Source organism: Echinops telfairi, unplaced genomic scaffold (assembly GCF_000313985.2).
Source record: "Echinops telfairi isolate 266 unplaced genomic scaffold, ASM31398v2 ScPeMD7_7412;HRSCAF=8450, whole genome shotgun sequence".
Classification (NCBI taxonomy): Eukaryota; Metazoa; Chordata; class Mammalia; order Afrosoricida; family Tenrecidae; genus Echinops; species Echinops telfairi.
The window spans coordinates 13,608,680-13,622,769 of NW_022111312.1; the positions used below are offsets into that span (position 1 = coordinate 13,608,680).

General features: G+C 50.8%; 1 pseudogene; it reads right to left on the minus strand.

Moving 5' to 3' along the window:
• Positions 1 to 11,283: 11,283 nt before the first annotated feature.
• LOC101640383 lies at positions 11,284 to 11,950 on the minus strand (annotated as a pseudogene).
• Positions 11,951 to 14,090: the final 2,140 nt, after the last annotated feature.

A 14,090-nucleotide genomic window follows, 5' to 3' on the forward strand; every position in this document is an offset into this window, starting at 1 on the left:
CTAGCCATACCTAGATCCATACAAATATACAATTAGTCATCTTTTCATCTTTTTGACCAATAGGGAGACACATTAGCGAATATGAGCAGGCATGCCCCATCAAGTAGAAGGAAGCAGAAAGAGATCTGGTTTAATCTAGAATCTTAAGCCCATCACTTTGCCCCACCTCAATCAATAAAACTTGCCCTGCCAGAGATCAGAGCCTGCCCTGGCCCCTCCAGGGATACTTAACAGCTTGAATCTGCACATAAGGGCCTAATGTGGTGGTCCCAGTCTACAGCGAGCTCTTACTGGAGAGAACCAAACATCCACCCACCAGGGTGGGCGAGGAACCTGTCAGGTACCAGGCAAGGTGTTAGGCACCTTTCCATACATTCTTCTTTCAACCCCAGGCCCAGCCACAAGACACAGAAGCTCCAAGAGTGGATAGGCCTGGCTCAAGGCAACACAGCAGGTCAGGGCAGAGTTGCGCCTCATGCCCCACAATCTGCATCCCTGCTGACTGATCCCCTGGGTGGCACACCGCCACTGGCCCTCCGGCTGTGGGCGTGCGAGAACACAGGCAGTTGGCATCTGCTCTCTGCATAGGTGTTTGTCTTTCCACTCGCTCAGCGGGCGAGAGCCATAAAAGGACATGCCCAACGTCAGGTGTGCTAGTGTTCCACACACACAAATGTCGTCATGCCTGGTGACCTGGCACAGCCAGGTTCTGCCAGGAACACCCACCCCCATGCCCAGGAGCACCCAGTAGAGGCATACAGGAGGTGCTGTGTAAATGCAAGATTCCAGTACTGGGTTCTAAGGACTGTGCAGGGACCCCTCCTGCCCGGGCAAGGCTGGGTAAACATTTGAGTAGCAAGAACCCAGGCGGGAGGGTGGGTAGGCAAGCCCAGCCAAAGACTCTAGGGCAGCCCTGGTGCTCACTGGTCGCCTCAGCCATGCCCACTGGAGAGTGAGAATCTTCACAAATGATATACTGAGCCCCCAACTATGGGCTGCAAGTTCTAAACTTCTATGGTGGATGTAGTATAGTGGTTCCACGTTGGGCGGCAATGAGCATGGTCAGCAGTTTGAAACCATCAGCAGCTCCTTGGAAGAAAGACTGGGCTTTCTACTCCTATACACAGTTACAGTCTCAGAGACCCACAGGAGATCACTATGAGTCAGCATTGACTCGATGGAAGTGAGTGACATGGGTGTCAGAAGCCTTGGGAGAATATGGTTACATGTTGAGCTAGTAATGATAAGGTCCGTGGTTTGAAACTACCAGCAACTCCTTAGGACAAAGATGAGGTTTTTCTGTCCAGTAAAGAATTAGTCTTGGGAACCCACAGGGGCAGCTCCATAGACTCACTATGAGTCAGAATCGACTCGATGACAATGAGTTAGTTGTTGTTGTTGTTTTTGGATGGTGGCTGTCACCCCATTTAGGAATCGGACTTTGTCAGGCGAATGAGCCAACTTAGTAAGGCATGGGTTGCAGCAGATTTTGACAGAAGGACAAAGGAAAGGGAAGGACACACCACAGGAAGATCAAAGAACCAGGAAACAGAAGCTAAAAAGAGATAAGCACCTTCCCTGGGGAACAGGCGTAAAGGAAGCCTCCTAAACAGAGTCAGGATGGCCAACTTGGTCTCCAGTCCTTTGGACAGGTCATCAGGAGGGACCGGCCCCTGCAGAAGGACTGCATGCTTGCTGCACAAGAGGGCCAGGGGAGAAGAGGAAGACCCTCCACGAAATGGATCGACACATGGCTGCAACAATGGGCTCCAAAGTCACTGTGCGTTGGCAAGTAACAGTAGCAGCAACAACTGTGAGGGGAAAATGTCTGTTCGTGAAAGTCACCCACTTGAGTTAGATCTGTGATACCAGCCCTAGACAGCTGAGGCACAGGGCAAGGAGAGTGTGTCAGCCAGTCCAGGTGCACCTTTTGTTCTGGTTCACGGGGACGGACGGCTTTTCCCGTGCACCTCCCCTTGTCTCTGCCTCTGAAGCCAACTTCAGGGAAAAGCAGAGAGGCCGAGCAGCTGCGTTGGGAGTGGGAGCTGCCTCACATAGAATAGGGACTAGGGAGGAGTCCCTTGTGCATCCTCGGAGTTTGCCTGGGTCAATTCCTTCACCAGATCCAGAGGAGCAGGAAGGGCCGGAACTGTCAGGTGAGAGCGGGAAGGCCCATGGTGCAGCCCTGCCCAGGGTCACATGACTCAGCTAGAACCAGGCCTAGGCAGAGCTCAGGACGGCTGGGGGCACCTTGGGCCCCGACACCTAGCACCTGTCTGTGGCTTTCCCTGTTTCTGTGTCTCTTTCTTCTATTGTGTCTCTATGTATCTCTGTGTCTCTCCCTGTCTCTGTCCATGTCTCTGTATGTCTCTCTCTCTCTCTCACACACACACACACACACACACACACACACACACACACACACAGTGGCTGAGCTCGCCCTCAGGAAGCCCACCTGTCTGGGGACCCTCGATCCAGGATCCCCTTCTTTTCTCTTGGGCAGGGAAGGCATGAAGTCTCTTATGTACACCGCCACCACCACTCCTGCCCTCCCCACCCCCCACCAGTCTCCATAGCAATGGAATCACGCTGTTAAAATAAATGGGGCTAAAAATAAACTATGGCCAGTTAAGGGGGTGGGAGGGAGTCCTTTTCAGCTGCATGAGCTCGGCACCAAGGGGCCACACACCTGAGCTGTGTCCCCGGGAGGTGTGTGAGTACTGCCACCTGCAAGCCTGGGGCCCCAGGGTGGGTGGGCAGGTGGGAGGCAGGACGAAGGCCCTGGGCCTTCTGTGTGTAAAGCCCCCCAGTCGGGCATGCAGCCTAAGGGGAGGCTCTGCTTCAGCTCTGAAAACAAGGAGTGGGCCCTTTTCCAGGGGCCCCTCGGACACAGGTTCCCATGGAAAACAAAATCCCTGAGTGGGAACGAGCCCCGAGGTCCCCTGCTTGCAAAATGCCAGGTTGGCTCAGAAAAGGGAGAAGAGCGCATGCTCTTGAGGGCTGAGCTCCTTTTAAAGACCCCTAGATGTATCCAAGCGGTCACTAATCCCTCTGAGGCACAGCAGGAAGGGAGGGGCAGGGAGACCAGAGCACTGGAGAAGGAACTCCCAGGACAGAAAAGTTCACTCACTGTGAAGAATGTGACCGCGGTCATTGGACAGCTCACGTAGAAATGGCTGAACGGGTCACAGTGAAACAGTATTTAAACCCACACACTTTTCGTGATGCTTAGGTTCCAAGGTGACCCGGGGCAGCCATCATGCCTCCCAAGCCTGCTGTGCCGCCAAGCGGTTGCAGCACCAGCTCAGCCCAGAGCCAGGCCGCCTGGACAGGACTCTACGAGCCACGGGAGCTAGAGGCATGAAACAGACTTTCCCTCTCGGGCCTTTGTCTGCTCCTTGTGCAGCAAGGCTGGCTCTGGAGGGTTGCTGTGGACTGAAATGCCTGGGGTAGAACAAGTGGCCAAGAAGCCGGGACACTGTAGCTGGTAGTGGCTGCGTGATGGGTCCTAGGTCTGCTTGTGAGCTGGCCCAAGCACCCAGTCATATGAATCAACATGCCACCGGAAAAGGACCACACCAACTGTGTGTGGGCTGAAGCCTCCCCACGCCAGCCAGCACTGTACACAGAGTGAGCTAAACTTGGCTGTGCCTGACTCAGGAAACTGTAGGGCAGAAGTCAGGCAGAACTGGCCAGGGTGAGGATGGGCTCTGCCCAGGGGCCAGAACAACCCACAGGCCTATAGCCCAACTCACAGCACCCTACAGAGGGTTTCTGAGATCTTCATGGGAGCAGAGCATCAGCTCGCTCCCACAGAGCTGCTGGTGGTTCCCAACTGTTGACCTAGTGGATAGCAACGCCACTTGTAACTCACTAACTTACAAACAGCCCTAAAGTTCCCCAATCAAGCATAGTGGGCACCACCTGTCACCCGGGGCCTGAGCTGGGAGTGAAGCCCCCAGCATCCCCGACTCCCCAGGCAGCGCTGTGCAAGTCATTGCCCGGTCAATAATGGATTTCATAAGTCAGCAAAGGAACTAAGGGACAGGGAAGTCAATTTGCCTAATGAAGGCAAGTGCAACTTAGTGAATTCTAGATCGCTCTGAGCACACTCAGCATCCCCAAGAGGCCCTGCTGACGCCCTGGCCTCCAACATCCTGGGGTGACAGTCACGGAGCACAGAAGGGACGGCTCCTCAGGAGCCACTACTCGCCAGCCCCCCTTACTGTATGTGCTCACACATGCCACCTTCCCCAAAGCACCAGGAGCCACCCCAAGAAGACATGGTATGGGGCTTGACTTTGTGTCTGAGATGTGTCAGCCTCTCTCAGTCTGAAGCACGCCCCCGGGCCTCTGGCCTGTCCTTCCTGACAACACCCCCCTTGAGGGGTTAGTGTTGTTACAGCCCACATAGCACCAGCCTGACCCTGCCACACACAAGGCCACCAAGGCCAGCCTGGCTGAGCTGGATATCCCAGATGCTAGCAGCCAGCCTGCAGTGCCCAGGCCCTGCCCTTGAGCCCCAGTCCCTCTCCCCTGCCACCAGCCCACACCCAGCCCTGCCACAGGAAGGTCTCGGAGACAGATGAGTGGAGAGGGCAAACGCTGCACTGGGCCTTTTCCAGCACTCTGGCTCTCGGAGTCAGAGGAGCCCCTGCAACTGCTCCTCCTGCGGCAAAGTCAGGCAGAGAGCTGGCAGGAAAAGGGAATGCTGGAGTAGAAAGGAAAACATGAGCTTGGTGTCCTAGCAACTCAGGACACTGAGGAGCCGGTGCCCCTGCTCCTCTCTCTGTGGGGCTCCGCAGGGCCAGCCAGGAGCTGTTACACAACTAGCACTCTCTGTGGCTCTTCAGGGCAGAAGCCCACCTGCACGCCCCAATGCTGCCTTCCACAAAGCACAAGTGAACGGCTCCTCTCTGTGCTAGGAGCAGCTCCTCTGGTGGCGAAGTGGCTAAAGTGCTTGGCTGTGAATCGAACCGTTTTGGTGCTTCCAACCCACCAGCTGCGCAGAGGGAGAAGGACGAGGCGATCTACTTCGGTGAAGATTCACAGCTTGAGAAACCCTATAGATTGGTTCCGCTCTGTCCTACGGGTCCCTGTGAGCGACAACTCCATGGCTGTGGATGTGGGGTTTGGGTGAGTCTGGACCAAGCCATTCTCGGGATGTTGCTTCCCCGTGTTAGAAAATGAAGCCTTAGGCTGCCTGCGCGTGTCCAGCTGATGGCCAAACAAGTGCAAGTGCTTTCAGCGCTCCAGAGGCCTCTGTTATTAATGGTGTTTTAGTGGTGGCTTCTTAAACACAGCCAACAAATTCCTTTAAACTGGTAGTTACCGAGGGAGCCGCGAGGGCTGCAGGCCTCCTACCTACCAGATGGCAAAACCACAATAAACGCCGGGCCTGTTAGATGTACAACGCTGAGGAGCTAATTGAAATATGCTGCCACAGCCAACCCAAAATAAACTCGCGAGCACTGGGTCCGCCCAGGAGAGCCCACGAGCTGCCGCCGAATTTGGCCGTCCTGCTCCGGGGTTCTTCCGTTTGATTCTCCCTCTCCTGTGCCGGGAGCCCTCCTTTTTCAGAGAACTGAAATGTTTCCTCTCGATGCGATGACCCAAGAGGGGAGAACTCCCATTGAAAAAATACAATAATAGTAATAATAACAGCGTTTGGTTTCTCTCCCTCTCTAATAAAGAAATAATAGAAACATCCATTTTACAAAGAGCCAAGGAAAGCAACTAAAAGTGATGGGTCCTGAAGCAGGGAGTAGGGGGAATGGAACCATGTAGAAGGCCCCCCTCGGGGAGCCAGCAGTAAACAGGGACCCAAACCTAAGGGAGGCCTGTCTCGAGCCCAGGAAGTTGCCTCACAGTCCATCGCCCTTCCCAACTGCTTTTCATGGTGGAACCCTGAGACTGTGGCCCTCAGACACCTTCAAATCTAGACCTGAACTCATCCCCTGGCTCTGCTGCCAGCCAAGGGACAGTCACACCAGGGAGGCACATGCTCCTTACAACAGCAAGCACCCAGGATCCAAAGGACAGCACTGCCCAGAGAAAACGCTCAGAAGCAGGAGGGGAGATGCAGGGAGGGTGCAGGGAAGAAGTGAGAACGCCGGTCACAGTGCATGACTGTCATCAATGACATCAAACAACATGTGCATGAGCTGTGGAGTGCAAAACCAATTCACTCTGTAAACTTTCATCCACATCACAAGAAGAAGTTTAAAATAAATAAGCCGATGGATCAGACTGCCATGGAGTCAAATCCATTCCAAGTTGCAGGGGCCCCAGAGGACAGAGCAGGGCTGCTCCAGAGGGTTCCTGGGGTGTAATCTTTACTGGAGCAGATTGCCCCTGTTTCCTTCATGGAGCGGCTAGTGAGTTTAAACCACCAAGCGTTCCCTTAGCAGCCCAGGGCTTACCCCACTGTGCCGCTCTGCCTCACTGCCAGGGAGTGAATTGTGACTCACAGCAACTCTACAGGGCGGAGAAGAACTGCGCCTGTGGGTTTCCAAGGCTGTAACTGTAACACGAGTAGAGAGCCTCATCTTTCTCCCACAGAGTTGCTGGTGGTTTCGAACTGCGGACCTTGTGCTTAGCAGCTCAAGGCATAACTACTATGCCACCAGGGGTTCCAGAGCTCCTTATATAAATAGATACATAAATAAAACTGCTTTTTAACAGGCTGTGAGGGCAGGATAAAGGAAGACAGCTGGGGGACCCTGCCCCTGAGGAATCCCTCTGCCACCCACCCCACCCTGGACACCTGGTGGGCCCTCCCCGGGGCCTCTAGGGGTCCCTCCAGGGACTAGCTAGGAGGGGCCGGGGGCAGCAGGCAGTGGGCAGGAGAGAGCACAGCCTGCACTCCACGCTGCAGCTGCAGTTGGCTCACAAGGTAAGTGAAGTGCCTCTGTGAGGCGGAAGACGCGTCACCTGTCTCACTCCCATACCAGCTCCTAGCAGGTGCCCCTGCCCTCCAGGACAAAGTACCTCTGGAAAGACTCCTAGGTGGAGTGTCCCTCAGGGAAAGGCCAGGGCTGAACCTTGGGAGGACTTGAGATGTTGGATCCTGGCCCCAAAAGGCTCCCGAAGAAGGTCCTTCCGGGGAAAAGAGGCCCTCAGGTGCCTCTTCATCGTCTCTCTTTGTGCCACTTGGTGTGGCCCCTGGCTTTTGGCCACCCCGTGTCCATGAAGCACTGCCCAGTCCTGCACTGTCCCTGCAGCCGTCCGCAAAATAGAGCCCCGTATCAACAGGACTTCCACTCTGGTCTTCAGCAGTGGAGAAGGGAGTCATTTCTAATCCCTCTTCCTCTGGAAGCTCAGCCCAAACCGGTACAGCATCAGAGCAACACACAGGCCTCCACTGACAGATGAGTGGTGACTGCAAGGTAGGATTCTACCACTGAACCACTCTGGCCCCAAACTCCCTTCAGGAAAGACCAGTTCTATCTGAGGGGTCCACACTGGCTGCCAACCTCCTCAGAGTAGGAGCCCTCAAGGCACTTCCTACCTGGAGCCATGTGCCAAGGGGACATGGGGACACCTTTCAGCAGCAACAGACACCTCTGGCAGAAGGTGTGGAAGAAGGGAAGCCCATTGTGATGATAAATGTTATGTGTCCACTTAGGGAGGCTATGAGTCTCCGGGGTTTGGCCCGATGCTATGCTGGTTGTGGTTTCTTAACATAATATAACATAATCACTTTCCAGTATGTGATTTGATGTGCTCATCTCAATTGACCGTGGAGTTTCCTTCTGGCGTGGCCTGCCTCCCAACGATAAATGGGTCTCCTGGCAGAGTTCTCTCGCTCTCTTCTCATTGCCTAACCTATAGATTTGAGGACAGAAGTCTCTGGCTTTCTGCCTGATTTATAGTTTGGGGACCTGCAAATCCCATAATTTCAAGGGTCAATCCTTTGAAGTGGACACCTACATCTCTTCCTCTCTCATCTTTCTCCCATGGAGCTGTGTCTCACACACGCATACATACATACACGAGGGGGCTTGAAAAAGTTCATGGAAAAATTGCATTATCTTTGCATTCTATTGTTTCTTTGAACATGTGGAAACCCCCTCTTACATGTCTCACCAGATTTGCTCCGATGTTGTTAGGTACCATTGAGTCAATTGTGCCTCATAGTGACTCTATGTAAAACGGAAATGAAAGGTTGCCGGTTCCTGCACCATCTCCACACTGTTGCATCCACTGTACCAACGTATCTCGCCTTTTTCTTCCCGGACCCTCTACTTTGCCAAGCAGGATGGCCTTCTCCAGGGACTGGTCCCTCCTGATAACATGTCCAAATACATGAGATGAAGTCTTGTCAAGTCTTGTCATCCTCACTTCTAAGGAGCATTCTGGCTGTACTTCCTCCAAGACAGACTTCTTCATATCTTAAGTCAGTGGCTCCTCCTGTGCCCCCCCACCCCTACCCCACTCCAAACAAACCTCTAATCTCACTGGCATCAAGTAGATTCTGGCCATACCAACTCCATAGGACAGGGTAGAACTGCCCCTGTGGGTTTGGGAGACTATTACTCTTTACAGGGGTAGAAAGCACCATCTTGCTCCCTCTGAGCTACTGGTGGCTTCAAACTGCTGGCTTTGCATTTAGCAGCCCAACAGGTAACCACCGCACTACGAGGGCCTAGTGGCTTCTCGAGAGAAACCAAAAGAAGACACACATCCTTGGAGATGTCACCCTTCTCTGGCTCCAAGTCAGAACCAACATGAGAACCGAACCGATGGCCTCATCCTGCCACTCTGGCTTTCATTCAGCAAACCCTTCCTGAGCGTCAGTGAAGGGCCCTGTGTCAGATGCTAGAGACAACAGAGGGGCAGCCACAGGACAACGATGGCAGACAAGCTCCCCGTCCTGCGGGAGCTGTAAGAAGAAAAAACAGGGAAGCCAGGAGCCCAGGGAGAGCCAAGGAAGATGAGCTATGCTTGTTGGTACAAGTTGCCGCACCTCTCTGAGCCTGTTCTTTTTCTGGCCAGGGCACGTGTGGGTGCTTCCTTGTCTCCCAGAAGTCCTGGGGAGCTCATGTGGAACAGTCGCTGTGAAAGAACTGTGTGTGGTGGGTGACAAGTGGTATGACTATGAGCAGAGGCCCTCTGCTCCACAGGGAGGGCTGACCCTAATGGTGTCTCAACTACCCAGAGTCTACTCTAAGCCCAGAATCAGCCCGCTGCCTGCTGCTATTCCTGAAAACTGGGCCTCTGCCCTGAACCCAGCGTTCAGTCGTAAAGGTGTAGCAGGGGAAGTCAGGGTGCTTGCTGGGTGGGCTTGAGGAAGACGGACTCCTCTGCCCATCTTACAGGAAGAAGAGCCAAGGCCCAGAGCCGATGACAGGTTTAAAGAACATCCAGTGGTCAGGAGGGGATCGAGGTTCAAGTTGGCCACGTCATCTTACGCAGGTCACTGATCTTCTCTGGCCTCAACCTCTCACCCTTAGCAGAGCAGGAAACAGCCCCCATCCCCACCCAGCCCTCCTGTTTTGAATTTTCCATTAAGACTGTGGAGGGTATAAAAAGGCACCTCCCGGTTCCCCACATTAGCTTCGGGAGCAGTGCACTCCTTTCGCACCAGAGCTATTCAGTCCTCCCCAGACAACTTAGACCGAGTCCTGCACACGTGCACAGATGCCTGGCAAAAGCCTACCATTCTTTGAGGCCCTGGTCAAACCCCTCCTTTTCCAGGAAGTCAACCCTGACTGCCTTGCCTAGAAAGAAGGGCGTCTCTCTCTTTCTCTCTGAACTGCTACTTACTGCCCTTGGAGGAGCACTTAGTGCGCCCACGTGCACACACGCCTGCTGTGACCTGTGGTCACACAGAGTGCCATGCTATTTATGATACTCAACTATCTGTACACTGTTCACCGGACACCTTTCATGATGACTTACAAGGAGCACAGACAGAAGTGCATGTAAATATACACAGCTGGTTCAGTGGTAAAATTATTGCCTTCCATATGGGAAACCAGGTGCCTAGGTGTTGTAGTGTGTTATGCAGTTGTAGTGTGTTATGTTGGGCTGCTAACCACAAGGTCAGCAGTTCAGAACTACCATCTGCTCTCCAAGAGAAAGATGAGGCTTTCTGCTCCCCCAAAGATATACAGCCTTGGAAACCCATAGGGGCAGTTGTTCTGTCCAAATAAAGTAGATGCCAGTGAGATACAGGAGACCCAGATTCAATTCCCAGACAATAAACTTCATGCACAGCCACTAGCCGTCCATCACTGGTGGCTTACATGTTGCTGTGATGCTGAACATGTTTCAACAGCACTCCCACACTAAAACAGATGAGGAAGAAAGGTCTGGAGATGCACTTCTGAAAATCAGCCAGTGAGACTTCAGGCAAGATGGCAGATGAGTCAGACAGACCACACAGACTGTCCACATCAAAGACACAAGAGAACTAATGAAACTGATACAGATGAGCCTCAGAGGAGGTCAGAGAATTGGACTGAGAAGCAGCTGAGCAGAAGTGGGGAGAGAGGAGGCAAGGGTGAGCTGTTGTCTAGCCTGATGAGGTACAGCATCTTGAACTTTCACAAGCAGCCTTCCATTCAGACTGAGCACCCTGCCACACAGGTAGCTGGTGATGAGAAAGATGGGGTCCTCCCTTACTCTCCAACATTCCTGGTGACCAGGAGCATGGCCAGCCCCCACCCTCACCCACCCAGCAGCAGCTGACACCCTCAGTCCACACAGCCTTTGTTCCACCTGAGGTTGGAGCAGCACTTCATCTATAAGGCATCAAGTGCACCACCCCCAAGTCTGAAAGCACTTAGCTCCCTCTCATCAGGCCAGCAGAACACACAAGGCCGGGTCCCTGGTCCCCACTCAACAAGCAGGAACTCCTTCCAGAACCAGTTGCCCAGCGTGCCCAGAAGAAGTCCTTCAAGAACAAGCCACCCTCTGAGGCAGAACAAACAGTTCTGCATCAAGTGCCCTGAGCCTAGACAACATACAAGTCAGCAAGAACTTCATCTATGGCCCATGTGCCACTACTTCCCATGCCACTCTGTGAGCTCCTGAGCTGGCAGAGGGGACCAACACATACTGGGTGCCCTGCCCAGTCCCCACCCTCCCCACCCTGCCAAGTGTTCTCTTTTTGTTTGTTCCTGCTCTTCTTTTCTTTCTCTTGTTTTTAATCTTTCTCTCTTGGCTTCCATTTTTGTTCCTTTCTCCTGTTTGTTTCTTTCTTTGTTTTTATTTAATCAGGAAGTTCAATTTTTATTTGGTGGGTACAAGTGAGGCAGTGCAGGGCTACCAAGGCCTTCATGAATGCAAGGCCCGCCACTTGTCCAAGGGGCCACGGTGAGGGATGTATTTGACTTCACAGCCATCCGGGATGAGGTGCTTCTCAACCACCATATCCTCAAACTCATCAGCGTTAAACTTGGTGAAGCCCCACTTTTTGGAGAAGTGGATCTTCTGGTGCCCAGGGAACTTGAACTTGGCCCTGCGTAAGCCCTCTATAACACGCTCCTTGTTTTGAAGCTTGGTGCTCCTTGTTTTGAAGCTTGGTGCGGATGGACATGATAACCTGGCCAATGTGGACTCTAGCCACCATGCCTTGAGGTTTTCCAAAAGCACCTCGCATCCCAGTTTGGAGCCTGTCAGCCCCAGTGCACGACAACATCTTGTTGATGTGGATGACGTGGAAGGGGTGGAACCACACTCAGATGTGGAAGCTACCTTTGCCACAACTTTTCACCACATACTTGTTAACACAGATGCGGGCAGTCTCCAGGGCTCCGGAGAATAGCTGCTTGTCCTCAACCGACACCATGTGACCACACAGTGGGAGTTCATCCACCTTTGGCTTCTTCCGGCCCAGATAAAAAATGCAGCTCTTGGCATCAGGGACACCTCAACAGAAGGGGAACTTTGGGTAGGGCTTGTTCTTACAATACCAGTAGCATCGGACAGGGAGGCGGCCCCAGTATCAAGGTGGCAAAGAGGAAAAGAGCTGTTTCTTCTTTCTTTTATCCCTTCTTCTTTTCCCTAACATCATGAAAGACGAGAAGATACATGCATTCAAGAAGCTGAACAAACCCCAAAGAGGGCAGATCTCAAAAGAAAATCACAGCATCACGTAATCAAATGTTCCAAAACCAACAACAAGGAAAGAATCCTGAGAGTAGCCTGAGAAAAATGGAACGTTACCTACTGAGGAGAACCAATAATATTAAGCTCTGACTTCTAAACAGAAACCATACGACAAGAAGGAAATGCCATAAATGCACCGAGAAAGAAAAAAAAGAAATGCCATCCAAGAACCATATGCCCAGCTAAGTTGTCCTCCAACATGATGGAGAAATGAGTACATTTCCAGATAGCAGAAATGGAAGGAATTTGTATATAGGAAACCAACCTTACAAGAAATACTCAAGAGTTCTTGGATGGAAAACAAACGGCAGACAATAACTTGAGATGAGCAGATCTGACACCACCACCCAGAAGTCAACCGAGACACAGAAGTATTTAGAGCAGCGGTTCTCAACCTGTGGGTCGTGACCCCTTTGGGGGTCGAACAACCCTTTCACAGGGGTTGCCTGATTCATCACAGTAGCAAAATGACAGTTATGAAGCAGCAATGAAAATAATTTTATGGCTGGAGGGTCATGTTCCACCACATGAGGAACTATATTAAAGGGTCAAGGCATTAGTAAGGTTGAGAACCACTGATTTCGAATAAAACAACCTACAAGACTGAAAATAGGGAACCAGAGTTAGCAACTTGTAATGAAAACAATTACAAAGTAAATAAAAGGTACAGTGTAGTTACAGTACTTTCAAATGTAAAGGAAGTCAAGTATACCTCAAGGTAAAACAGATTGTTTTGAACTTGGGAAGAAGATGTTGATAAATTACAGGGTAACCTCAAAGAAAATGAATAGATGTCATCAAAAAATGAGAGAAATCACAAAGATGTAGCAAATACTAAAGCAACAGCACTGAAAAAAAATGACAAGAAACTGCACAGACAAAATTAACTCAGCCCAGAAAATTATGTACAATAAACTAGCAGCACCACAAAAAACACACAACCAAGTGACATCAATAAATTCTTACCTACCAAAAATTGCACTAAATAGAAATGGATAAATGCACCAGCCACAAGACAGAAAGTAGTAGAATGGATTTAACAAAAAAAAAAAAAATCTCACCAATACGCTCTCTATGAGACAAACGTTAGACCAGCATTTCCAAATGGGGTAATACCATCTCCTGAGGGGAGAAGGGGACCTGAAAAAGCAGATACCGACACTTTATTCTGGATTATGGATTATGGGCTATAGTGCAAAAGTTTATTTTATTTGTCCCTACTATACTATTGTATTTATTTTTACATTTGTAGAATTTTTAAAATCTTGACATTTTGAAATTTTTCATGTGAATGCACATTTTAAAAGTAAGAGCTATATAATTGTTGAGGCTGGGGAAAATTTCCCATTCAATAATTTACACATTTTCGTTTCATGACATTAGTTGCAATCCCCTCAATGTAACAGCATTCTTCCCAATTCTCCCTGTGATAAGATACATATTTTTTAATAATTAATTTTGATCGACTCAAAATGTTTTTTCACTGAAGTTCTTATGAAGGTCCTTTTTCAGGACTTTTAACACTAATGCCTGCCAGTTAGTAGTTGAGTGCTAACTGTTTGCACCACCAGCAATTCCCCAGTTATTCAGATCCACATTGCAGTAGGTATCTTTATTCATGCACTTCCTTTGAACTTCTTTATTTCTTTTTTTATGGATTCATGTCTAGGTCCCAATACCCTACTTAGTGATTTCAGGGAAACAAAAAGTATAACAGAATCATCTGGTTGAGATCTCATTTTATTTAAATGTATATAAAAAGTTAAAATAGGATGAACAACAGTAACAAAGGGAGCAAAGGGAGACAGCTGGTGGTGTAAGATATGAAAATAATGATAATTTATAATTTATCAGGGGTCCATGAAGGTAGGAGGGTGGGAAGGGAGGGAAAAAGAGAAGCTGATACCAAGGGCTCCAGCAGAAAGAAAATGCTTTGAAAATGATGATGGCAACATATGTACAAATGTGCTCGA